This window comes from Dermacentor andersoni, chromosome 1 (assembly GCF_023375885.2).
Source record: "Dermacentor andersoni chromosome 1, qqDerAnde1_hic_scaffold, whole genome shotgun sequence".
NCBI lineage: Eukaryota > Metazoa > Arthropoda > Arachnida > Ixodida > Ixodidae > Dermacentor > Dermacentor andersoni.
The window spans coordinates 378,864,691-378,890,960 of record NC_092814.1 but is presented as its reverse complement, the minus strand read 5'-3'; positions in this window follow the sequence as shown (position 1 = coordinate 378,890,960).

Here is a 26,270-nt window from a genome sequence, read left to right as displayed (position 1 = left end):
TCCGACGGACGCCGCACGAGATAGAAATGGTGCTGCTGCGCTTACTTCTGCGTGCAACTTTTCAGGTATACGGTCGTCGTTACAGTAATGTATGTGTATTTTTTTAACGCAGTATGTAATAATATACAATCACAGCGAGAAACTTTGTGGTACGTTACCGCAAGACTGTTGTTTTCCAAGCATAGCGAAGTTGCAAGCGATGCTGGCCACACTGCGCTCTTACTTTCGTGCGTAGGCAGCGCGGGTGACGTTGTTGCGCCGGTCAGGCCCGAACACTGTCAAGTTCAACAAATGGCCACAGAGGGCAAAACAATCGACCGCGCGGCGTTGCTAAAGAAACAGGCATAGTACACCAAAAAGGTTCCCCATTAAGCGCATTATCTCCCGCTGGAGGCGCCGTAGTAAGCGCAATTTTAGCTTACAAACTTTCTTTAACAACAACCGAAGCGTTTTTATTACATGACAAAGAGTACAAAATTATCATTCCTAATTTATATTGTACTCTTTATTACAAACTTTGTTGCTTTTTGCCATTTTAAACGCAACATAGCGCTCAGCATCATCGACCTCCCACGTGACCTCTGGCCTGGATTTAAAATTTTAACCGGTATGTTCGCGTTCACGGCAGGTACGGGTTCTTTGGTTCGTACATCGGTTGGTTATTTTGTGCTAATACCAGTTTTTTGTGCTTCGATATCTGCCGTTATTTAACTTGGGGTGTAAGCCCGAAAGCTAGGTTTCAGTCGTGAGCCATGTGGAACACGTCTGCATCGAAATGGGAGCCGGGTCCTGCTGCGACTGGAGATAGCAATACCGGTGAGTCGTTTAACATCGCTGTTTCAATCGCTATGTAATTTATTCGTCTCGTTAACTTACAGGTGGAGGCAAGTTAACGAACTAGATGCTGCATTACATATGGGCGGTCAGGACCCACCGTTGCTGTTGCCGAAATAAACTTTCATTTGCGAGGCCATCATTATACACACATTCACGAAAGAGAAAACGATATCGGAACGTGCGTCACATTTTTCATCTCGTTGTAGCCGTAGCCATGGGTGACTGAGTAGCCTTATCGATATATATATATTGTCGCGAAGCACTTTGAGCAGTAAGCGTTCGCGACTAGAAGATTGGAGCAGCGAGAGGTAGTGTAGCCGACCGAGCACCGAAACAAGGTTGTTCTTTCTCATCGTCGTTGTCTCTCTCCTAGCCACAGCCCCACTGCTCCCTATTTTACAGTACAGTTATCTCCCCCGCGGAAAAGGAAGCCGTCCTGGCGACCTACGGGTAGGACAGCACAGGCGGATCATAGTAGGGCTTGAGACGTTGGGCATGCACAATTTCCCGTCCACGACGGCGATGATCCAAAGGTAGCTCGAGGGGTTCCACAATATAGTTGACTGGAGACGTTTGGTTGATCACGCGGTATGGGCCTTGGTACTTCGACGCGAGTTTCGGTGACAGTCCAGTGGTAGAGGCTGGAACCCAAAGCCACACTAGCGAGCCAGGAGCATAGGATACAGGAGCATTGGAACTTTCTCGATGGTGCTTCTGGCGTTGCTGGTCTTCTGACGTAAATATACGGGAAAGCTTGCGACACTCTTCTGCGTGTGCAGCAGCTTCGGATAGGGTAGTTGTTTCCGTGGAGTCTGGGCGGTACGGAAGGATAGTATCTATTGTGGAAAAAGGGTCGCGTCCGTACAGGAGAAAGAAGGGCGAAAATCCCGTGGTAGTCTGCGTGGCGGTGTTGTAAGCGTAGGTCAGAAAAGGTACAACATGGTCCCATTTGATTTGGTCGGATGCAACGTACATGGCCAGCATGTCACCAAGAGTGCGATTAAAGTGCTCGGTCATGCCATTAGTCTGCGGATGCTACGCAGTAGTGGTGCGATGAATGATGCGGCCTTCTTTGAGGAGAGCCTCGATGACGTCGGAAAGGAAGACGCGGCCTCTGTCACTGAGTAATTCCCTGGGAGCTCCGTGGCGAAGGATGATGTGGCGCAGTAGAAACCAGGCGACGTCACGTGCAGAAGCGCTGGACAAAGGGGAAGTTTCCGCATAGCGCGCAAGATGGTCGATGGCCACGATTACCCAACGATTGCCATCTGAAGTGGTTGGCAGGGGTCCATAAATATCGATGCCTACTCGATCAAAAGCACGTGCTGGGCAAGGCAAAGGCTGCAATGGGGCGGTTGAACGACGAGGGGGATCTTTACGGCGTTGGAAAACCAGACAGGAGCGGACATAATGCTGGATGAATCGATACATCCCCCGCCAGTAGTAACGAAGGCATAGACGCGCGTATGTCTTCAGTACCCCTGCATGCGCGCACTGGAAATCGTCGTGGAACGCTGCGCAAATATCCGAACGCAGGTGTCGCGGGATGACAAGCAACCATTTGCGGCCGTCCGGGAGGTAGTTGCGACGGTACAAGAGCCCATCGCGAATGGAGAAGTGATGTGCTTGGCGACGTAATGCGCGATTGGTAGTGGGTGTCGATGGGCTGGACAAAAAACGCAGCATGGACACAATCCATGCGTCTTTCTTCTGCTCCAGAAGAATGTCCGTGGCAGCGAGGGAAGACTCGGACAATGAGGCCTTCGGGAAGCTAGCCTCGTCTGTTAGTGGCGAACGAGACAAGGCATCTGCATCCGAATGTTTTCGGCCAGAACGATACAGCACGCGAATGTCGTACTCCTGCAGTCGAAGGGCCCATCGAGCAAGACGACCGGACGGTTCTTTTAAGGACGACAGCCAGCACAGCGAATGGTGATCAGTTATGACGTCAAACGGGCGGCCATAAAGATACGGACGGAATTTGGTTATGGCCCAAATTATAGCCAGGCATTCCTTTTCTGTGACAGAATAGTTCGATTCAGGTTTAGTGAGTGCACGACTGGCGAAGGCAACGACGTACTCATCGAAGCCAGCCTTTCTCTGAGCGAGAACGGCCCCAAGGCCAACGCCACTGGCATCCGTGTGTATTTCAGTTGGAGCACTTGGGTCAAAATGGCGCAGGATTGGTGGTGACGTCAAGAGACGACGCAGCTTTGTTAAGGCGGCATCGCAATCCGGTGACCAGGTCGAAAGGTTGTGGCCACCATGAAGAAGCTGCGTTAAAGGTGTTATTATAGTGGCAAAATTGCGGATGAAACGGCGAAAGTATGACGCTAGTCCAATGAAGCTGCGCGGTTCTTTCAATGTCGTTGGTCGGGGAAACTGGGCAACAGCTTGTAGTTTCGCCGGATCAGGGAGTACAGCTTCTTTCGACACGACATGGCCGAGAATGACCAGCTGCCGGGCAGCGAAGTGACACTTCTTCAAGTTAAGCTGGAGGCCAGCACTTTAGGACGCGTTCAAGTCGAAGTAAGTGGGAAGGAAAGTCCGGTGAAAAGATAACGATGTCGTCCAGATAACACAGGCATATCTGCCATTTGAGGCCGCGCAAGATGTTGTCCATCATTCTTTCAAATGTGGCAGGCGCATTACACAGGCCAAATGGCATCACGGTGAATGCAAATAAACCGTCAGATGTGATGAAGGCCGTTTTCGGACGGTCTGACTCAGCTACTGGCACTTGCCAGTACCCGGATCGTAAGTCTAAGGATGAGTAGAATTCGGCGCCTTGAAGGCGCCGAATACGGGGTAGCGGATAAACGTCCTTGCGTGTGATCTTATTAAGTCGCCGGTAGTCCACGCAAAAGCAAATTGTGCCATCTTTCTTTTTTACCAGCACTACAGGAGAAGCCCAGGGACTGTGCGAAGGTTTTATGACACCGCGTTGGAGCATGTCTGCAACTTGCTCAGCGATCACGCTACGCTCCGTGGCGGATACACGATATGGCCTGTGGGGTAAAGGCGCATGGTTGCCGGTGTCGATGTGATAGACAACAGTGGAAGTACGGCCTAAGCGAGATTGTTGTAGGTCGAATGACGTGCGAAAGCGGTCTAAAAGATGGACGATCTTGGCGTGCTGCGCTGGAGTGAGGTTGGGATCAATACTCTGGTAAAATGTTGGGTCACACGGCAGCGTGGGAGGAGAAACTTGAAGGGCCAGAGCGTCAACCGGAGGAGAAGCCGGGTCGTCAGGCACATCGTAAAGGAAGCGTGGTTCGATTTCGTCGGCATAACCAAGACACTCATTGTGGAGCAGCCTAGCAGGGCAAGAAAACAGGTTCGATACATAAAGTGAGCTCGAACCTTGTGGAATGGCAAGAAGTGCAAAAGGAAGCAAGAAAGGATGGCGGCGAGCAACAAGCTTAGACGGCGTGAAAAGAACTGTGGAGTCGGAAAACCCAACGCAGGAAACGGGTACAAGTGCGGCAGAGTATGGAGGAATCTCGGTGTCAGCGGTGACGAACACACAACTGTTAGTGTCATCAGTCTCTTCAAAAACGTTGGTGCCGAATGGCGACAGCGCGAGTTCAGCACGGGCACAATCTATAACGGCATGATGAGAGGACAGAAAGTCCCATCCTAAAATCATGGCATGGGAGCAGCGGGGCAGAACAACGAACTCAATATGGTACAAAGCGCCGCTTATAACAACACGCACGGTACACTTCCCTAAGGGTTCAATCGGCTCGGCGCTTGCTGTGCGTAATGAAATGGCTGAATAAGTCGTCGCGACTTTTCTAAGGGTAAGACGAAGCTGGTCCGAAATCACTGATATTGCTGCTGCCGTGTCTACAAGCGCATGAACGGCAATGTCTTCTGCATAAACTTCAAGGACGTTCGCAGGAAATAAATGCGGTCTTGAGGAGTTCGCTGAGATCGCAGTTCTTGCCTCCGAAACTGCGGTCCTTAGTTTTACTCTCGGATAGCTTCAGGACGACGGATAAGCGGCGACAGAGAACGCCGACGGGGAGACGGAGACCGACGGGTATTGAAGGGTCGGGAAAGAGGAGACGAGGCTTCGAAGGGCTGAGCGGCAGTAGCAGAACGGGACAGAGAGTCGAAACCGTTACTTTGTGCCCTCGGAGAATCCGAAGGATACCATCCACGCCGGCGGCAAAGCCGTGCTACATGCCCAGGTAGGCCGCACAAATAACAGATAGGCCGATTGTCATGGGTGCGCCATGGATTGAGAACAGCGGGCGGAGACTGTTGGAAATATTGGCGAGGTGGGCGCACGGGCTGCTGTGGCGGCAAGTAGCTGCTTGGGGGGGGGGGGGGGGGGAGAATATGTTTCAGGTGTTTGCGGAAGTGAGGGAAAGGCGCTGGTAAGTCTGGATTGATTACCTGCAGAAGGAGGCCTTGATTAGCGACAACAGCAGCGTACGTAAGTGGCACAGGCGTAGGAGGCGGTTGATGAGCAAGTGGTACTGCGTTAGCGACTTGTTCTTGTATCATGTGACGGAGATCTGGAGACAAGCGCGGCTCTTAGGCTGGAGCGACTGGCAGAAGAGAGAGCTGGCGTGCCACTTCTTCTCGTACAAATTGCTTGATTCTGTCGAAAATTTCTGAACTGCAACGAGTAGAAGTGACACCATCACTCAGAGATGAAAGCGCGACTTCCGGAGCGAGTGCTTGGCGCGTAGAAAGCCGTTGTTTGCGCAGCTCCTCATAGCTCTGGCAAAGCGTTATGAGGTCGTTGACCGTCTGAGGATTCCTTGCCAAGAGCATTTCGAAGGCGTCATCTTCTATGCCTTTCAAGATGTTCTTGACATTGTCATCTTTAGTCATATCTGGGTCGATACGCCGGCAGATGTCAACTACATTTTCAATGTAGCTCGTAAAAGTTTCGGCCTTTTGTTGGGCACGACAGCGAAGCTGTTGTTCCGCCAGAAGTTTGCGCACAGCAGGGCGACCGAATACTTCTTGAAGTGCCGTTCGGAATGCTGTCCAGGTGGAAAATTCAGCCTCATGGTGGCGGAACCAAAGATGGGCGACCCCGGAAAGGTAGAATGGCACGTAACCAAGCTTGTCAGCTTCAGACCATTTGTTGTGGGCACTCACTCGGTTGTATGATGACAGCCAGTCCTCTACGTCATGATCGTCAGTGCCACTGAATATGGGAGGATCCCGTTGGCGTGGCGCACCAGGACAGACGACTGGAGGCGGTGCCATGGGTGGCGCGGTAGGACTAGTCTCCTCAGGCATGGGAGATGTGACAGGGATCGTCCGGCTTCGGAGTTCCAGGTTTGCAAAAAGTCCAGCACCTTCCACCAAATGTCGCGAAGCACTTTGAGCAGTAAGCGTTCGCGACTAGAACGTTGCAGCAGCGAGAGGTAGTGTAGCCGACCGAGCACCGAAACAAGGTTGTTCTTTCTCGTCGTCGTTGTCTCTCTCCTAGCCACAGCCCCACTGCTCCCTGTTTTACAGTAGAATATATATATTTTTTTCGAGTCCGTCGGCAACTTCTTTCGTTCACAGGACCGAATAACCCTTTGATAAACGGAAGCTAATGTACTGAATTTAATCTATTAAACAGTTGCACGCATAATAATTCATCCATATTTCGTACCTGTTGGTTCCAAATGTTCTTGCTGTTCAGTTTTGGTTACCTGAGGACATTTTTACAGTAGTGAAGCGGTGCATCACGTTCATGCACAAAAAGAATGCATCATTTCTAATAGCTTCATGTCTTTGATCTATTTGCTTGGGAAACCAGCAGTGTGATCTCTTCTAGTGTATAAACGAGCGCACAAATGTTCTCATTTGTGATCTTAATAATACTTAAGCTGTTGGGATGCGTTGTAGTTATGCGGACATCAATTTTACGGAGAGTAACAATATTTATTTACCATGCTGCTTAAGCACCCTAGAATAAACAGTGTGCATTTGCATTTGTTCTGTAGTCACAAACCATTACAATGTATATGTCACACCTTTTCGCATTTTATATTGCAAAATTGTGCTTATTCAATTTCTGATGCAGTCAAAATTTCTGTTCCAGACATGCAGTAATGAGGACGGCACCAGTATAAAGCGACACACTCCATGCACTAAACAGAAGCTGCTGCCTGCTACAACAATTCATTGTGTTGACTTTAGCTGCTACTACAAGGTAAACAACACCTGGTTCAGAAATAAATATGCTTGATATATGCTGTATTGGCTTGCTAGTCTTGAGATACATGTCATTTGTTTGTAGCAGATGATATGAACGTTTGTTCATATTTGCAGTTCAGCATATTTGGTTCAAACATGAAAGAAAACACTACATGAGTTTGGATAATCTCTGCTGTATTTCATGTGCCACTGTTCTACGCCAACAGAGTCTGTGCCAAGTACATCTTGGTCATCACGGGAGCCCCCATCTACAGCAACAGGAAGGGGCTGGAGCCGAATTCGCAAGACCACGAACAAAGAAGCCATTCCAGAATTATTTGGATACGATATGAAGTCTACGGACGACTGTTTCAGGAGTGAAAAGAGCCTCCGCCATCATTCCACCAGCACGGATATTGGCCGAGTCATCCAGGTACTTCAACTACAAAAATTCTGCGTCTTCAGATGTACCTGCAACCTCTGAAGAAGCACAGATGACGCTGGCCAAGAGTGTTCCGTCAGCTTGCCCTTCCTTAGTGAGCTTCCTGGCCTTGCCAATTCGTGCCAAGTATAATTTTGTTTCAATTAATGCAAGCTTTCTCATTCCACATTTATGTTAGAGATCATTCCTCTTCCTCATCCAAGCATTAAAGGTCAACCGATTCTTTGCTCATATTTAATACCAGTCACTGTCTAGAAGCAAACATATCCGTAGCAGTATTTTCTAGTGTATGTTGGCACGTGCAATTCCTCTCCTGAAATAACTGATGCGGCATTGGCGTGTCTCTTGCATTAACATTAACACTGTGTGCTATGTAGCATTTAGCTTTTCTTAATGTTTTTGGCTTTCAGTGCTTGCAAGGTAGAGTGGCTTCTTTCTTGAATGCAAGCTTTGTCCTTCCCATATTGAATTCCTAGTCTCATTCACGATTGCTATTCTTGCTCTTGTGCTATTCTTGTGTTTTTGTGCAAGCTACATTGAAGTGATTGATTGCAGAATCTGGTTTCCCTGCTGTCCGACTTGGCACTTGTCACCATGTTACATTTCTAATATGTGGAAGCCTGGTCAGTTGCATTGGGAAACAGTCTCTCAAGGCAAGCACCTGCTCCTACAGTCTGCACAGTGACATAGACTACGAATTTACACGCACCGTGGTTGGTGCTCCCCGTTCCGTCCTTTCCTGCTGCTGCCGTGTGCAAATTGTGCTTGTGGCCTTCCATAATTTCGAGTCAACGGAGACCTCCTACATGATTACATGGTATTAAGTGTATGAAGTTGATATCCACATGTGTGGAAAGGCCTACAAAGTTGCTGCAAAGTGGTGGTGTCCACAAAACCGACCATGCCCATATTTAGAGAGTGTGGGGCACCAGGTGTGAGTTACACATTAGTGGCATGCGAAAGAACAAAAAGAAACATGCAGGTTGGAAAGGCGGTAACGCTAAAATGCCGGGCACTCCATGTCGCTGTGTTCGCTGCAGCAGCAGATGCTTGCGTCACCCGATTGCTTCGCAATGCAAGTTGCTCATCTTCAACGGCGACTGTCGGTGCAAACACGTGGGACACGCTGTCCAATCTGCTTGCGCTGCAGGTTGTTGCTTGTTACCAGACTACAATGTGCGACAAAGGCAAGCACTATGCCTACAGTCGGACGGTTGAATGTGCCGCAAGCCACCCGTGTGGGTGTATGCTCGCTGTTGTCATGTGGATCGTAGCCAATGTATAGATTGAGCGTTATGTTAAAGTATGAAGTTATTTGATTGCAGAGTCTTGTTTAATCTTGTCCCACTTGGTCATGGTTGCCGTGTTACATTTCTCGGATATGGCGGCCTGGTCAGTTGCATTAGCCAATGGCCTCTCGAGGTAAGCACCTGCTCCTGCAGTCCGCACAGCGACACAAACTCCCTGTTTACATGTACTGCGATTGGTGCTCCCTGTTTGTCCTTTTCTGCTGCAGCCGTGGGTAAAGTGTGCTTGTGGCCTTCTTTGGCTGTGATTTGGCGTGAATGGAGACTATCATACATGATTACATGGTTTGAAGTGCATGATATCCACATGGGTGGAAAGGCCTGCAAAATGGTGATTCCCACAAAATGGACCATGTCCATATTGAGAGCAGGTTGGGCACCAAGTGTGAGCGACACATTAGCGGCCACCGAAAGAACAAAAAGAAACGTGTAGGTAGGAAAGGAGGTAACGCTAGAATGCCGGTCAGTTCATGTCGCTGTGTTGGCTATGGCAGCAGGTGCCTGCGTCACCCGATTGATTCGCAGTGCAAGTTACGGCGACTGTCAATGCAAACAGGTGGGGCACTGTCAAATCTGCTTGCGCTGCTGGTGGCCACTTGTTACCAGACCGCCATGCGCGACGTAAGCAAGCACTGGGCTTGAAGACGGATAGCTGAATGTGCTGTAAGCGACCTGTATTGCGTGAATGCCCACTGTTGTCATGTGGATCTTAGCCACTGTGCAGTGTATTGCCTAAATATTATGCGGTGATTGAATGCAGAGTCTAATTTGATAATGGTCGCCGTGTTAGGTTTCTTCGATATAGCGAGCTGGTCAGCTGCATGGGCAACAGTCTCCCGAGGTAACCGTCTGCTCCTGCAGTCCACACAGCGACTCCCAATTTACATGCACCGTAATTGGTGCTCTCCCCATTCGACCTTTCCTGCTGCAGCCGCGAGCAAATTATGCTTGTGGGTCTTCATCGGCCGTGATGTGGCCCATATTGAGAATGTGGGGCACCAAGTATGAGTTACACATTAGCGGCCCCCGAAAGGACAAAAAGAAAGGTGAAGGTTGGAAAGGAGGTAACGCTAAAATGCCGACTAGGCTATGTCGCTGTGTTGGTTGCGGCAGCAGATGCCTTGCGTCACCCGATTGCTTCGCAATGCGAGTTACGGCGACTGTCGACGCAAACAGGTGGTGCACTGCCCAATTTGCTTGCGCTACTGATTGTCGCTCGTTACCAGATCGACATGTGCGACGACGAAAGTGAGCAGTTTACGAGCTCGCGTTAACGGCTTCACCGTATCTCGAAATGCAAATTTTATTTCTGCTTAGAACGACAGAAAGCTGAGCTAGTTGGTAAGGATTCATTATGCAAAATAGAAGTAAGGCGTGCAGACAGTACACAAGAGTAGTGGACAACAACGGCGTTCGTGTTGTCCACTTCTCTACTCTTGTGTCCTGTCTGCACGCCTTACTTCTATGTATTTCTGCTCTTGTACGAGAAGGTGCACTGCTTTTCTTCTGCCAATAAAGTCGCACGTCCTGTTCACTCACTTGTGGCTTGTTTGTATGGGCGTCAGCAGACGCCCTTTATTCTCCTAGCGATTAAAGCGCGGCAGCTGAGGCATGCCGCAAAGCCAACGAGGCGAGCACGGCGCGTACCCAGCGTACGCAACCGGTATAAAGCGGCCATATTGGATATTGAACTAAAAAAAAGGGAATTTGCGCTTCCTGTTTAAGTAGCGCCATCTGTCGGGCCCCCTGCTAAGTTTCATGCGCAGCCGCTTCTTATTTTCGAACCACTGCGGAAGGTACAGTTTCCCTTCTGTAAAATTGGTTCTTTATTCTATGCGCCGGTGCGCTTCGAGTTGTGGTTCTGTGGTTGTGATTCCGCTGTATAACCGTGCGTGTCTGTGTGTTCGCGCTAAGCTCAACTGCTTCTAGATGAGTGACGAAACTGAAGACATGAAAAAGAAGGTCGCCCTCACCATCTTCACAATAACCGGCATTGAAGTGGACATCGAAATCTTGGCAGCGAAAGTGCGTACCATCAAGCGCCAAATAATTGCCAACAACAGCATGCTGACTTGGTTGGCATCGTCATCAAACCGCGCTCCGAGGGAAGTGTGGGCCTATGCTCGGTGTGGAAGTTGGTTTGAGAACACCCTGCCAAACCTTGGGGACCAGAATTTCCGACACTCTTTTCGTGTGTCGCCAACCACGTTAAAATATTTAATCGACGTTTGCCGGCCCACGATGGAACGTCAGACGACGAACATGCGCGCAGCCGTTCCACTGGACAAGAGGGTCGCCGTAGGCCTCTATAAGCTCTGTTCGTCTGTCGAGGACAGAACAATCGCTTACTTGTTCGATATTGGCAGATCGACGGTGAACATAATTTGTCGTGAATTCTGCGAAACTGTAGTGGCATCGCTGGAAGCAGAGTGGGTGAGGATGCTCAATGAAAATGACATACAGGATCACATCGAGCATTTCCATGCTTCTAACGGGTTCCCTCAAGGTGTGGGCGCTCTGGACGGTTGCCACGTTCCAGTTTCTCCGCCAAAGGAGCACGCCAGCGACTATTATAATTACAAAGGCTGGTAAGTTCACGAATGAAGGGCGAGCGTTGCGTCAAATAGGGCAGCTATAGGCGATTGATTGAAATTTAACTGAATATTTCTTAATTATTTATTATTAATAGTTCTTCGAAAACTAGGCAGCTTTTTTTCTACTGGCACACCGCACTATATCGCATACAATAATAATATAACATAACATGTTTTTCGAACCTCTTTACCATTGTATACATCACATTAGTATTTGTATCTTTTGTACCTCTGTTTATTATCATCGGATGTCAACTCAAATTTGGAATTATTACTGCTGTTATTTATTTTGTTTGAGTTACTTTTACCGATGTTTACTTTGTATTCTCTTAGCCCCTCCCTTCTATAATGTACTATGTACCTTGAGGGTAAATTAAATGAAATCAAATGTGACGCTGCTGTAATGAGTTAAGATGCAGGTTATGACACTAGTGTTTTCATCAAATATAAGCTAAATGCATTGTTGTAACCAGGCGTCCTGCATGGCCTAAAAGTGATGAAATTTTACTAAATACCATTTGCGTAAAAAGAGAGGGAGGGAAAAAATTTACGGTGCCTACAATCAGCATGCAAATGTACTTCCCTGTTTACAAGTGCTGTTTATTATGTGATATGGAGCATACAGCATTCCAAACTTTGCTGTCATGAACTGCCCTTGTACACCAGTTTATCTTTGACTATCACGATAGGTTGAGTGCTTGACAATGACGACATTTTTACCTAATATTGTCCTCAAAGAAATGAAACAGCTATGATATGTATGATGCGAGAACTCCTAAAATGTTTCGTTTTATCCAGGTTACATTGCATATACCCCACATGTTCATTATAACTGCATCTTGTTCAGCGTACTCCTAAAACTGAATTATTACTTTATCTCTAATGCTGTTGCTTCATTCCCTACAACGTATTTTTGCCATGTGTGCTTACAGCATAAACTATACAGTTTCTTTGTTGTAGACTTTACCTTTGACAGTAATATTGTTTTTTGTTTTTGTTTTTTCTAGGCACAGCGTGATACTGCTTGCACTGGTGGACCACCACTACATGTTCCGGTACATAAACGTTGGATCACCGGGAAGATGCCGCGATGCACATGTGTACCATCAGTCAAGCCTGTCTCGCGTTGTTGCAGAGCCCACATCCAGCCAGCCAACCAGCCTGATAAGCGGTGTTGCTGTGCCCCCAATGATACTTTGTGATCAGGCATTTCCCCTAACGCCGAACCTTATTAAACCATTTGCGAGAACAGGCAGCTCTAAAGAGCAAAAGCTTTTCAACAATGAGCTTTCTAAATCTCGCAGAATAGTAGAAAATGCATTTGGACGGCTTAAAGCTCGTTTCAGGTTTGTAATGAAGAGAATGGAATGTGACATCAGCAATGTGCCAATTATAATAAGGGCATGCTGTGTACTGAATAATATTTGCGAACACTTTGGTGATTCTGTATCGCAGCAGTGGATCAGTGAGGCACAGCAGTGCAACACAATATTTCAGCAGCCAACACACACTACGGATGCATTCATTTCAACTGGAAAAAACATTCGAGCTGCAGTTGCCATGCACTTTCACCAACAGATGGCCCGATATCCAAGCCACGAAGTTGAAAAGTGAGTTGAAAAGTGCAATTGGTAGACCTTCATTGAAATACTGGGACAGCAGGTCCACCAACTTTTCTTGGGCATTCACTTGCCGTTCCTTCAAAGCTTGATCAGGTTTCGTAGCTTGTTCTAGCGTTGCTATAAGTTTGTTCTGCTGCGCCAGCAAGCTGTTTCTGAAGGTTTCTGAAGAACTCTCTCTCTCTCCCTTTTTTGTGGGCGGCACTGTTGCTTATGTCTGTTCTCTTTGGTATCACTTGAATTGTCTGCTAAATCGACTACTTCCTCCGCAGAAGTACTCTCACTGGAGTCCATGCTGGAAATGATCTGGAATGAATAAAAAGGATTTGTTGTTTATGCCACCTACACATCAATTGACTGTTTTCAGCTATATATATTTACACACGAGTGCAATGCCAGAATGGTCATCTGCGACACAAAACAATCTGTTGGTGAATATGACGAGCAGCTTAGGTATTATGTGTATTATGCGGAGGTATTCCAGCTTCCTTAGTTATTTAGTTAAATTTTTTTCTGTGGAAAGTAATTTGGGTACTCATAAAAATAAGGCAAATCTAGAGTTCAGGCTTATTTCCTATAAGCGTGTTAAAGTATCATGTATGTTTGCACTTCTTACCATTTTGACAGTTTCATCCGGAGAGCAGGGGATCTCCTGAATGAGGGAGCGATCATTTGCTGGCAGGGCACCCAAGATTCTGTGTATTTTGGAAAAGAACGGCCAGGGAGACAAGGAGGATCCTGCTGTTCTTTCCCGCGACTCTCTCCTGGAAGCACAGAAAGCGATGATAATTTTAAAAAACTAAATACTAGGCAAATAGTAGAAGCTAAACAAGTTTTCAAATGCTTGCTTTATGCCATGACAGGCGGATATGGACCGTACATGCAACATTACTTGCTCATTCCATATACTTATTTACAATTACTTCGTGATTATTTGTTTTATTTAGAAACGGGGACTCACGATTTGGGTACCTAAACTGCATTGAGCTCGCAGCCCTCAAACGAGGAAGACGAAGAGCTCAGAATTGGGGGGACAACAGTAATCTTGGGTTATAATCTCGCTTGCTACTATGATGAAAAAAAAAACTGCTCAACAGGACGAAAAACATGACGTGCCCAAATTCAACGAAAGGATGGTGCGTGAAAGATGTTTTAAAAAATGTACTGCTTCATTTTGGTAAAGCTTAACGGTGAAATTTAGCTGAGTGCCTTTGAAGCAGTCACATAAACCAGCTGATTATTAAGCATGCTGACGTGCCATATTTGTTGATTCCGCTCAGGAACATCCGGAAGAATTATGTAGAAATGTACTGCAGTACCTGTCTCAATCGTTCTATTTTATATATCATATGGTTTTCTCCAGGTGCACGAAGCAAAGAATGCTTTTCGTTTAAATGAAACTAAGCACAATGCCGTGAGACCTTGTTTTAAGCCGTTTGTGAAAGCTTTGTCACCAAGGTGCGCCACCTTTATCCTGCTTTCAGACTTTACTACAGGTTTCGGCGTAGCAAAACCGGCGCGCCTCGTCACTTCAGCGCTGTTACATCGCCGGCATTGCAGCACACTTCGTGAAAAAGAAGCGCAGTTCAGTCGATCAGCACTCGGTCACTTATGCACGCCATGCAGGCGCAGACACGGCGACTTCACCACAACGGCCGCCAATGCAGCCCGCGTTCGCTCTGACTCGGCTGTCACGCGAGAGATGCACGGTGCAGGAAGCCCTGCTTGAACTGGTTATTGCTATGCATCTCCGCAGGCAGATACTACGTTCCGAGTGCCGCGAACCTAGGACTTTCCTGCATCCCTATTCTCGTTCTCTGCTTAGTGCACGTTGCTTACCTGTATCTCTGGGTCAGGTTGTCTATCGTCGTCTGCACCGGCCGACGAATTCTTGCGATGCCGCTCTGCGCACGACCTGCGACGATGGCGTCGTACACTTTGGCGTTGTGCTTTTCTCCTCGGAGTTGCGGCAAGTGGTCCTCCCAAAGGCGGATTAAAGCCCCAGTCTCCGCCTCCGTCCACGTTGACCGTGGCTGTGAAGGAGTGCTGCCGCTGCGCTCCCCTGATGCCGATGCGAGCGAGGAGGACGATAATGCACCGGGATCGCTCATGGTGCGGGTCACCCGGAGAATTTACCCGTACGGCTTGAAGACACCTGCGGCTCGCATGCGTATATAAACAAACGAAATGGCGGAACGACGTTTCCCGATGCGGCGTGGCGAAGTATTGGTGCAGAAGGTGCAGGCGCTGATGTCCTTAAAAACAAATTATAACTTCCATTATGTGCCATATATCCCAAGGTAAAAGAAAATAATAATGCTAAAGTTTGTAAATGAACCAGTTACAACGATTTTACAAGCGTGGTTTTCTGCGGAACTGTACCTACCTGGGAACAAGAGTACTGCATCCAGCCGTAATGGTCATTGCCGAACTCCGTTCGCCCGAAATATCCATTTAACTTCCTTGGCGCAAGGGAGACCATGTGACACGGAGCGCAACTCCATTGGCGTAAAGACGAAGTAGTTCAATGGAGTTTGCGGGTGCCCGTGTGACAGGGGTATAAAAGATTAACATTGAAGCAATGTAGCGACAAACGTACGTCCACAACCGAAGCGCGTCATGTATTAGGCGTGTATAGCCGGCGTGCTCTCCTTCTGGGCGTCCCTTTGTATTCGCTGCGTCATGTAGGGGCAGCGCCGTGAAGTCCGCGTATGGCACGTGTTTAAACACAAGATTGTCTTCTATTGCCTGTCCTTCTAACGTCGTATTTTCTGTACATATTACCTGGGTTTCATTCTGCCCTTAACGTGAGAACTTTTAGAGGAGACCCACTTAGCCCTGTGGCGCTTACCCAGGACGCCAAGTTCGCGTGAAAGAGGTTTATTAAAGAACGGCGAATACTCACCGGTGCATACCTAATGAGGAAAGTTGGCGTGAATGGTTTTAGCTACAAACATACCGCAAACTGGGTAAAATCTTCAAGCATTGCTGATGGCATCATAAACCCGTGAAATTTTCAGCGTAGACAGCTTGCTACCAGGCGCGACCCTCTTGTCTTGCGTGCAGACCCGGCTGAAGAGCGCGGCATTCAGCGAATGGAACTGGCCCGAGCTTTCTGCGACAGTGTCATCCAAAGGATTGAGAAATCAGGAACGGTGACAACGTTCTGCGTCTTTTTTAGTCAGGTAGGTTGATTAATTAATTAATCGACTATGTCCACAGCATGAAGGTGATCCGTTTAACTCAGTGACATCGCATAAAGCAAGGAATTTCACCTTACTTAGTCGCCATCTAAGAAAAATGTGAGTTGCATCAAGAAAAGTAGCGCTGGTAGTCACGGCTGGGGAAAAATACATCTTTCGATTGCACGTCAAAGTTCATTATACAGTAGCAGATCATACAGATACTGAGGCGGTATTTTAGATATAGGCACAATATGTTAACGCAATAACTGTATCTCATACCATACTCGTTATTTGTATCAATATACATAGATAATTTCTTATATAATTTTATGCCCCAGTCAAAAGATATCTATCGCCATCTCAATGTATTGACAGTAGCATTTGGTGTCATTAGTCGACTGCTATACTATTAATGGATGGAAACAACTTTATTTTAGATCCGGCAAAGTTTAACGACCTGGGCTCAGGTCTCCCATGAGGGGACTTCGAGGCCTTGCCTCGTCGCCACCTCTCAGGCCTGCTGGACAGCCCACTCTTGCGTCTTGAGTTTGGAGCTGCGCAGAGCGGTGGCCCATTTCGACGCAAGAGCCCCCAGAGCTACTGCCATTGCAGCTGAGATAACACGACACTCCCACAGCTTGTGTGAAAGCGTCGCTCTAGTTGCCTGACATAACTGGCAAAGAGCACTCGGGTATTGCGCGGGGAAAATGTGCCACAATCGCACCGGACCGGAGAAGGTTTGTGTCTGCAGTTGTCGCCAGACGACTGCCGGGAGACGTTTCAGTTTGGGGTGAGGTGGGAGCAATATCCACCTGCCTAGCTTGTAGTGCTTGGCGATGTCATTGCATCTGACCAAGCATTCACGCGTGTTTTGAACCAGGAGTTCCGGACTCGAAGGGGTGGTCTCCGGTTCTGAGTGGCGGTTCAGTTCTCGCGCAGAGCGGTGTGCTACCTGGTTCAAGTTAGGGGGACCCTCGTCAGTGGGGGTGGCGACGTGCGCTGGGAATCACATGATCGCGGTGCTATCGAAGTGCTGTCGACCAGCTTTCCTTAGGATCTGGAGAGCTTCGGAGGGAATGCGTCCCCGCGCGTAGTTATGAACTGCGGACTCTGAGTTGCTAAGAACTATCTCGCAGAGGGGGTCGGAAGCGCAAGCGCAATAGCTATCTCTTCCGCTGTTTCTGGGTATTCCGTTCTGACAATACACGCGTGCGTAAGCCGGGAGGTAACGTCTACGACTACCGCCGTGACCTGGTGTTCTCGCTGTATTCTGCCTCGTCCACGAAGCGCGTAGTCCTCTTCCCACAAAAGGAGCGCAGCAGTGCCTTGGCATGGGCCTGGCGTCGGCCCCCATTATATTCGGGGTGCATGTTTCGAAGAATAGGAGCGACAATCAGCGTGTCGCTGAGGTCGGGTGGAATGATTTGTTTCTGACCATGTTGGACGTGGTAATTGAAGCTGAGTTTCTGCGGGATGTACCGGCCCGTGGCTGTCAGAGTTGCGAGGCTCTTTGCGCATCCACGATTTCCTCAAGCGTGTTGTATACCCCCAGCTGTAGCAGACGAGCAGTGCTTGTGGACTCCGGTAGGCCAAGAGCGATCTTGTATGTCTTGCGTATAAGGGTGTTGATTTTTTCCTTTTCGGTGACATTCCAAGTTGTGGAAGGCAGCCACATAAGTAACGTGACTGATTGCTAAGGAGCGTATGAGGCTCGTGACGCTGTCCTCCTTCATGCCCATGTGCTTGTTTGTAATGCATTTGATCATGCGGGCAGCCGCTATAACCTTGTCTTCGATGTTGCGGATAGCTTCTACGTTTGACTCGTTGGCTGCTATTGCATGGCGAGGATGCATATCTTCGGGACTCGGGCAATACAGGAGCCGTCTTGCGTATACAGGAATATTTGGTCACATTTGCGCAATTCCCCAGTAGTCTTGGGCCTGCAGCGCGGGCAGTAGAGGAGCCGCTCCGATTTGAGTGGAGATAGTCTGAGACCTGCGTCTTGGAGGTAGGTTTCAACTGCAGAGACCGCTGCTTGTAAGGTGCATTCTATCTGACCGTCACTGCCCGTGTCGACCCACAGGGTGATGTCATCTGCATACAAGGCATGATGGAGGCCGTCAATCTCGACGAGGTAGGCCGGCAGACCCAGCATAACGAGGTTGAAAAGGAGCGGGGAGGAGGGCCTGTGCTTCCCAGTGCATGTTCGTCGGATGTCATGCTGCCGACCGCGACGGTGACTGTGCGGCGTGACAGGAAGTCTCTGATGCCGTTGTAGCTTCGCTCGCCTATGTTGAGCTTGTTTATTCGGCTCAGGATTGCTGCATGTGCTACATTATCAAATGCATTTTCCAGATCTAGGCCAAGGATGGCCCGGTTGCCGCTAGTTGGGTCGTTGGTAATCTGGTGGTGGAGCTGCAGCATGACGTCTTCAGTGGAGAGGTGTGACCGGAAGCCCACCATAGTTTGGGGGTAGGCTCCAGTGTACTTGAGGTGGCGGTTGATGCGGGAGGGGAACGCGTGATCCATCACCTTGCCAACGCAGGATGTGAGGGAAATGGGCCACAAGTGATCGAGGTTGGACGGCTTGCCTGGCTTCGGTATCAGGACGGCCTTAGAACATTTCCACGTCTCTGGGATGCGCCCTGCTCGCCAGCATTTGTTGACGTATGCCGTAAGAGCGGTTATCGAGGCATCATTGAGGTTTCGTAGCCTTGTTCGTAACCTTGTCGGGACCAGGTGTTGATTTGCCATTAAAGTCGTGGAGAGCTGCGCGGATCTGACTCGTGAAATTCTTCATTAAGTGTCGTATTTGTCTCTCCAGTGTAATCTCCGTGTTGAACATCGGGTCGCTGAGGGAAGTACTTGTCTAGCAGGCGTGTCACGAGCTGTTGATCACTCGTGGTAGCCCGTTCCTTGTGCAAAAGGCGCTGCAGGTTTACTCACTGAGCAGACTTGCTTACATTTCCCCCAAGAGGTGATGAAGGAGACGCCACGTGCTGCCATTGCGGAGCTGGCCATCGAATTCGTTGCAGATGTCATACCACTGTCAGAGGCTTAATGTCCGGCACTGTTCTAGCTGGTGATTGATGTGTGCGATCTTCTTACGTAACTTTCGGTCGTGCCGTAGCTTCTTCCATCTCGCGTGTAGTGATGTCTTGGCTTCCCAGAGGTGGGCCAGTCGGCTGTCGATCTCGTCAACCTGGCGACCATCTGTGTCGTCTTCTTCATGTCGTCATTCAGCGTCTCCATCCATGCCTCGATGTCATCGATGGTCTCCTCACCTTTCTGTTCGACACGCTGCTTTCGGAACTTGTCCCAGTCCATCCATTTGAATAGCTTAGGAGGAGGGGGTGTACCCAGCTGAGGAATTCGTGTTTCTGTGATCTTGTGGTCACTACTGATATCTTCAAAGGTATTGCACCACGTGCTTGAGGGATGTTTCGGACCGCCGTCAGGTCCGGCGTCGTGTCACGTGCCGTTTATGTGCCCGTGCGTGTCGGCACCGTGGGTCGGTAATAAGAGTTAATTCGGCATCATACAGGGCCTGCCACAGGCGTCGACCTTTGAATGTAGCGTAGCCATAGCCCCAGGCCTCCTTCGGGGCGTTAAAGTCTCCCCTCAGCAGAAACGGGTTGGCGCCCGCCAAGGCAAGCGCCCCTCGAAACAGAGAGAGGAAACGACGCCGCGAGTAAGCCGAATTCCTATATACGTTGAGGAGAAATACACTGTGCTTGCGTGTCCTATTGGGAAGGAGCTCTACAAGCATATGTTCCGCATGTGTGCTGCGAACGCTGTGTTCTTGCACTACTGTCCCTTTCTGAATTAAAAGCGCGAGTCCGCGATCAACGGGAATCGGTGAGATATGCGCAGTGTAACCTGGAAGCTTTGCTACGGTACCTAGCTTGGATTGCGCGCGTCGGACGTATTGTTGCAGCAGTGGTTGCTTCTTGGTGAAGCCCGGACAGTTCCACTGCCACACCACGAGCTCGTTAGTGGGGCTGGCCATCGTGGTGCTGTACTTGGGCGATACCTGAGTTAGCGCTAGTGTGAATGACTGTAGGGCCCATGGTGGGCATCATTGCCGTGCCAGGGCGAAGGCCTATGTGAGTCTCGATTTTGTCTATATGGGTTACAACCCTGTCTGTTCGAGCAGTGAGGTTACTGACCGCAATGCCGATGTTGCGGATCCCGGTTTTAATTTCAGAAGCATTGTTTTTACTTGCCATTATCCAATTTCCTTGTTCTCCTATTGCAAATTCTCTTGAATTTATTTATTGTACGTAGCATTTATATGTAATGCTTCGGCATACGGTTTATTGCGAGACTCACTGCCACCATGTAACACGGGCGCTAAGGGCACCTCAAGCTGCCTCACTGCAGCTTTTATCTTAGCCCCCGCCATCGTATTTTTAGCAATGAAAACAAAATAAAAAAAACAGACAGAAAGAAAGCAGCTTCCTCACTTCTTCTTGTACTTTCCGCCAGTCATTTATCGTGACGTGCTTTGCGCCAATCCCTTACTGCTAATTCGAGCTTGTCCAGCTGTTGAGACTCGGAGCTGGCCGCCGCGCGTTTCTTTGCGGGTGGCGCCGCATTGTCGTTACCGTTCGTGACAGGAGTGGGGACTAAAGCAGGCTTAGGTATAGATGGCTTCGCCGTCGACTGTTTAATCTCGCGGATTTCTTGGGTTAACTGCAGCACGACCGTGCGTAACTGTGCGTTTTCGCACTGTACTGCTTCTATTGCCAGATCCCTACGGTCCCTCTTATTGCTAGGTTATGAGGCAGTAGCTCCTTGAGCCTCGCGTCTCAGCCAGCCCTTAACCGCATCTGCCCAGCTCACCGTGTCAGGTAGGTCCGGGTCCTGGCGGCCGGCTTGCTTCGGAACGCCGCGAGCTCCAATGGCCACGGCTCGGCCCGGGGGTTTTACTGCGCGCCTGGCTGTGAGACCTGCTCTGCTGGCGGGATGTCGCCGCTGCCGAGCGAGACCACGCCCGGCCACGAGAGCGGGAGCGGGGCGCAGGTGGGAAATGTTCGTCGTAGCCTTGCTGCTGTAGGGCGGCCTCCGCTGCTGCCCTCTATCGGTCCACGCGTCGTTTAGGCGGTCTTGAATCGAACCTTGCAGGTCTTGTCCGCAGTGGGATGCGCTTCCCCAAAAGACGACACCTTGGCGTGCATATGTGATTGGGATCTGGGTTCGAGGCCCCGCAGCCTCTGCATACATTGTCTTGGGGGTTCGAGCAGATGCCCATGCGATGGCCGACGCGTCTGCACTGGTGGCACAGCTCAATCTGCTTTCTGTACAAGGTGCACCTGAGTATTACACCCCCGTAATACGCCGACGTTGGGACCCGGCCACCATCGAAGTCGATGATGACCAACGTGCATGGTCTTACTGAGTCTTTTGGCCGCTAAGGCATTCGGGTTCCTCTTGATGACGATATTGAGGTGAATGGCCTTGGCGTCTTCTTCGAGAGGAATGCCTCGGACGACTCCCTTGACTGTATAGTCGGGCGCAGTTTCATAAGCCCGAACCTCGAACTGGTGCCCGTCGAGCTCAAAGCTGTCGAGTCGGCGGTAGCGTTCTGCATTAGGAGAGTGAGGGGTACTCATAAATATGATGTTTTGCTGCATATTTGGGCAGACAATGTCTTGCGTGGCGTCTTGTGGAGATACGCTTGCTGCCCTATATAGGGCCGAAGCGAGGCGGACGACCCGACTGTTGCAACGTTCAGGCCACCCCGTGGCCTGATAACAACTTTATGGTGATCATGTGGAAGGTTGGGCATCTTCCCTGCCTTCAAAGCTTGCTGCTTGTGAGCGCGCGGGCCTCGCGGCGCCTTTTTCGTGCCTCCAAACCCGGCTTGGGAGGCTCATGCAATGTTAGGGTTAGCGTGCTTGCCCCCAGAAGAAAGTCGTTCGCGCGGAACAATGGTGGACCATCCTGCTTCTTCGGAAATCTCGGTGGAGGAGATATCAGTTCCTTCAACTTGTACTTCCATGGCGGCTTGAAGAAAGTCGACGCGCAGCCGTACCTGCGGCTCACATAGCGGCCGGAGCACTAAGCTTAGCTCGGCAGCGCAGCGGCTCGGGAGAAATAGTCCAATAAAGCGGTGAAAAAGCAGTTCCCACCTTGAAGATGAATATAGGCAGAGTCCGGATAACTTGCTGGAGGTGATGGTGCAAAATTAGAGATATTTTGCAGAAACACTGCGAAACCATTTATGAAAGACGTAGCTGACGTCAAGTGCACCCGCTCCCTACGGCTTCTTCTTCTTCCTTTCGGCTGCTAGACTAGCATCTCTAATGTCATCAAAGGAAAACAACTTTTGGAAACGAAGGAATTCCCTGAACTCATTTGAATGCGTTTCAGTACCGAATGAGTACTGCTGCCCCAGACACCAACAAATAAACTAATAAAAAGTAAACATTTCAATGAGAGTTGACCTGGTTTCATTTTCTGAAGGGTTGGTAATTTTCGAACAAAAAATTCCGCTCATTCGTTATCTAAAATTTAGGTGTTCTCATTTCCAGCAACATTTTCGACAGCGCTATAGGGCATGCTTAGCTCCATATAATAAGCAGTCGTTGCGAACACATAGACGTGTTATAAGATTCCCGGAGGACTCAAACGAAGGTAAAAATTACTTTGCTATAAAAACGCGTGTATTGGCATATTATGGATATTAACTTCTTTCTGTGCCTTCTAGTCTTCGACGGATGACGGTTGCCACGGTCTCCAAATTATAAACTGCATCATGTGTCAGCGGGCGGTATCTAATATAATTTCATGAATCAAAGGTCATTATATACAATTGACAATAAATATTTTCTTCTGACAAGGGTATTACATTCTTTATTACAGTCCCACTGCAGCGCTCGCTGCAAATTTTCTGATATCCTTCCAACCGACATCGCTCTTTTAGGGTTTACTGTCATGTGCAGACTTACTGTCATTTCACAGCTTAAAGTAAACTATATCACCCCACTGCAGAAGTTTTTGGGCTTCCAGTACCTACATAATATCAATGCAAGTACTCTGGAGGAATCAATCGTTTTTCCATGCTGCCTTCCCTAGCAAAAATGACCAATAGAAAAAGCAATAGGCTATGGGATTATTGAACATATTGGTCTATAGGTATTGTATAAGCCTATTGGTGGCTTGCTGGTATATATTGGTGCTCTATTGGCCTATTAGTAATGTACTTGCCTATTGGCACTCTATTGACCTATTAGTAGTATATTTGTCTATTGGCACCCTATTGGCCTATTAGTAGTGTATTTGTCTATTGGCACTCTATTGGCCTATTAGTAGTGTATTTATCTATTGGCACACTATTGGCCTATTAGTAGTGTATTTGTCTATTGGTAGTGTTTGCCTACTGGTCTAAGCACATTGTTCATGTATCAAAACAATGGTGCTCTACAGCAGTGAGGACTGCAATGTGGCAACCAGTCTAAAAAGAACAAATTTCATTTTAAAGTAGGCACGTATTATATTTACAAACAATATTTACAAAATTACTTCTTCTTCTTCATCAGATCCGCAATCTTTCCAGCAACAAGCTTTCCGAGCATGTTGTGCCTTCTTGTTATGTCATCTTCATTGCTGCTCCGCTTCTCAAGGTAGTGCCCGAAAAAAACTAAAATGGGAAAGGTCAGCAAGTCAGAACAAAGATTTAGAAACTTTACTGAAAGGACAAGTATATATGGCATATTAACATAAAACAAATGTGCTGATCCCACTCACTGTGGAAACAATAAGCAAAATTTGATGAGCCAGCAATAACAAACAGCTAAACATGGTAAGAAATCTAGAGTGGTCTTATATAAGACCTATGCAGAGACGTGACATATGTCACATCTCTGCATGCAGTGAATTCAGTGACGAATGTATCTTGCAGTCACCCTTAGTCACAACAGCATACCTAGCAGGCATTTGTGGAGAAACACAACAGTGTTATCACCAAATGGATAACAGCATCTATACCTTCAAACATCAGAAAGCTTCACCAAACAGCCTTCCTACTGCAGCCAGTCTTGTCACACACACACACTTTAATGGTATTCAGCAAGAATGGTTGTGAATTATGGCATGGCTTCATGGAGTTTTTTGGGCACTTGCTCCACTACCACCCACCACAGTGCAATGTTTAAATTTCAAAAGTAAATTGTATGCAATATGGCATATATGCAATGTGTTTCAAAGTGCTAAATTGCAAGAGGGAAATGAGGGGTAAGGTTGCTATACTGCAGTTTTTGTGCGTCTATGGCCTAATGAACAGTACATCTGATGCTGCACTGGAGTACCGAGGTTCAAATCCCACCGCAATACCCATAATATTTTAACTGACTGACAGCTTGTGCCGAGTCATTGAGCCAATAAATTGGCCAATTTATACAACCACGCCAAGCTTTGGGAGGTAGGCAAAGAAAGCTTTGAATTGAAAAAGTATTCTTAAAAAGTAGCGTAAATCTCGAACACACAAGCCCTGAGCAGCTACAATTGGAATAATACATTGAGAAAATTGTAAAGGAACATGTCGCGGACTTTTGAAAGAACAGACTTTTGGCTAAGGGGTGTATTAAAAAACAAACATGCCGTCTTCGGGGCCAATCAAGGAACATGACTGGATTAAAGCATACCTTTTAGCGCATCATACTTGAATGCATCCAGAGCTGGCTTAGCTTCACCTTTAGTGCGATTCGATGCAGCACCCATGACACTTTTACCCATAAGGCCTGCAGTTGAAAAAATCTGAACGCAGGCCTCACGGACAAAAATGTTATCTTTCCGGCACTGCATCAAATGGTGCAATGCTGCTTTTGGCACACACACACCACCAGATCCGAACACCACCTGAAATAAAGCAAAATAAGTAATAACTAACAGTTTCAGCAATGAGCAGTTATATTATGAGCAGTTAGTTAACAGGCAGGTCAATAGTGCTCTGCAATTCAAGAAAGTGTTGCGGTATTGTAACTACTTTTGCACTGACATGCTATGATCACGCCCCTAACTTGAGCTGGATGAGCTTAATACAATCTTGAGGAACGAAAACACACTCTTTCTTGGTGACTAAACTAGCTTTGACAATGCTGTTATAGAAAGGTGTGCAGTACCCAGAGTGGTGAAAAAAGAAGTTAGCTTAGACAGTCAAACACTGAGTTGCCATATGTCAAGAAAACAAGGCTGGGTGCACAGACCAGATCTGGATAGCAGCAAGAAAGCCACATGCACATGCTGAAATGTTAGGCCAGACTGTAATGCCCGTGAAATATATAGGAGGCATTGTGTGCACCTTGTCTGCCACTACTGAAATTGGTGGTATGGTGACAAGTGGCTGTATGCCAGTTGAGATTTCTTCATCCCTAGTTCAGCTGGGGGGCAAGTTCGTATGCACTGTAGGTGTAGCACAAGTGCCCTGCAGCAACTTCTTGCTGTTTCTGCGTTACTGGTGCAGCCATGGCTCCAGTATAATTCTGTGCCACAGATGGGATGCAGCTTTCTGTGTGAGTTAAGAAACACATAATGATGTTGCTATTTTGTTAAAATACACTTCTACTTTGCCATCTTGGAAACGGCATACATACATGCAAACCATGTAAATGCAGATGAAATATAGGCAACGATGATGAAAAACTCATGTCTACAGTGATATACCAATTAGGTCTGCAGGCAAATATTGAAACATAAAATCCAAACCTGATTCAAAAATTTTGCTGCATAATGCTTTCTCGAGCATTTCCAGTCTGCGGTGCAGCTTTTTGTTCTCATTCATGAGCTTTCCATTTTCTGCCCTCAGTGATCTGTTTTCATTTGTTAGACGTGTCACTTCTTCCTGAAAATCGGGCACTTCATTATCTGCAAGGAGCGAGTTGAGGTGACCGTTTCGGAAGGCATCCTCCGATTTTCTACCAGGGCACCTTTTTGCTGTCTTCCTGAATACCTGTTATAGTGAACAGTGGGCGTGCACACATAAATTAGGCATACATGTAAACCCAACAAATGTTTCCAATGAAATTTGTCGAATATGCAAAACAGTAGCACTGAGGTTTACAGGTTAGGAATATATGAATCACCTCCACGTGCGTCATGAGCGATTCCTTTCAACAAACAATGAAATT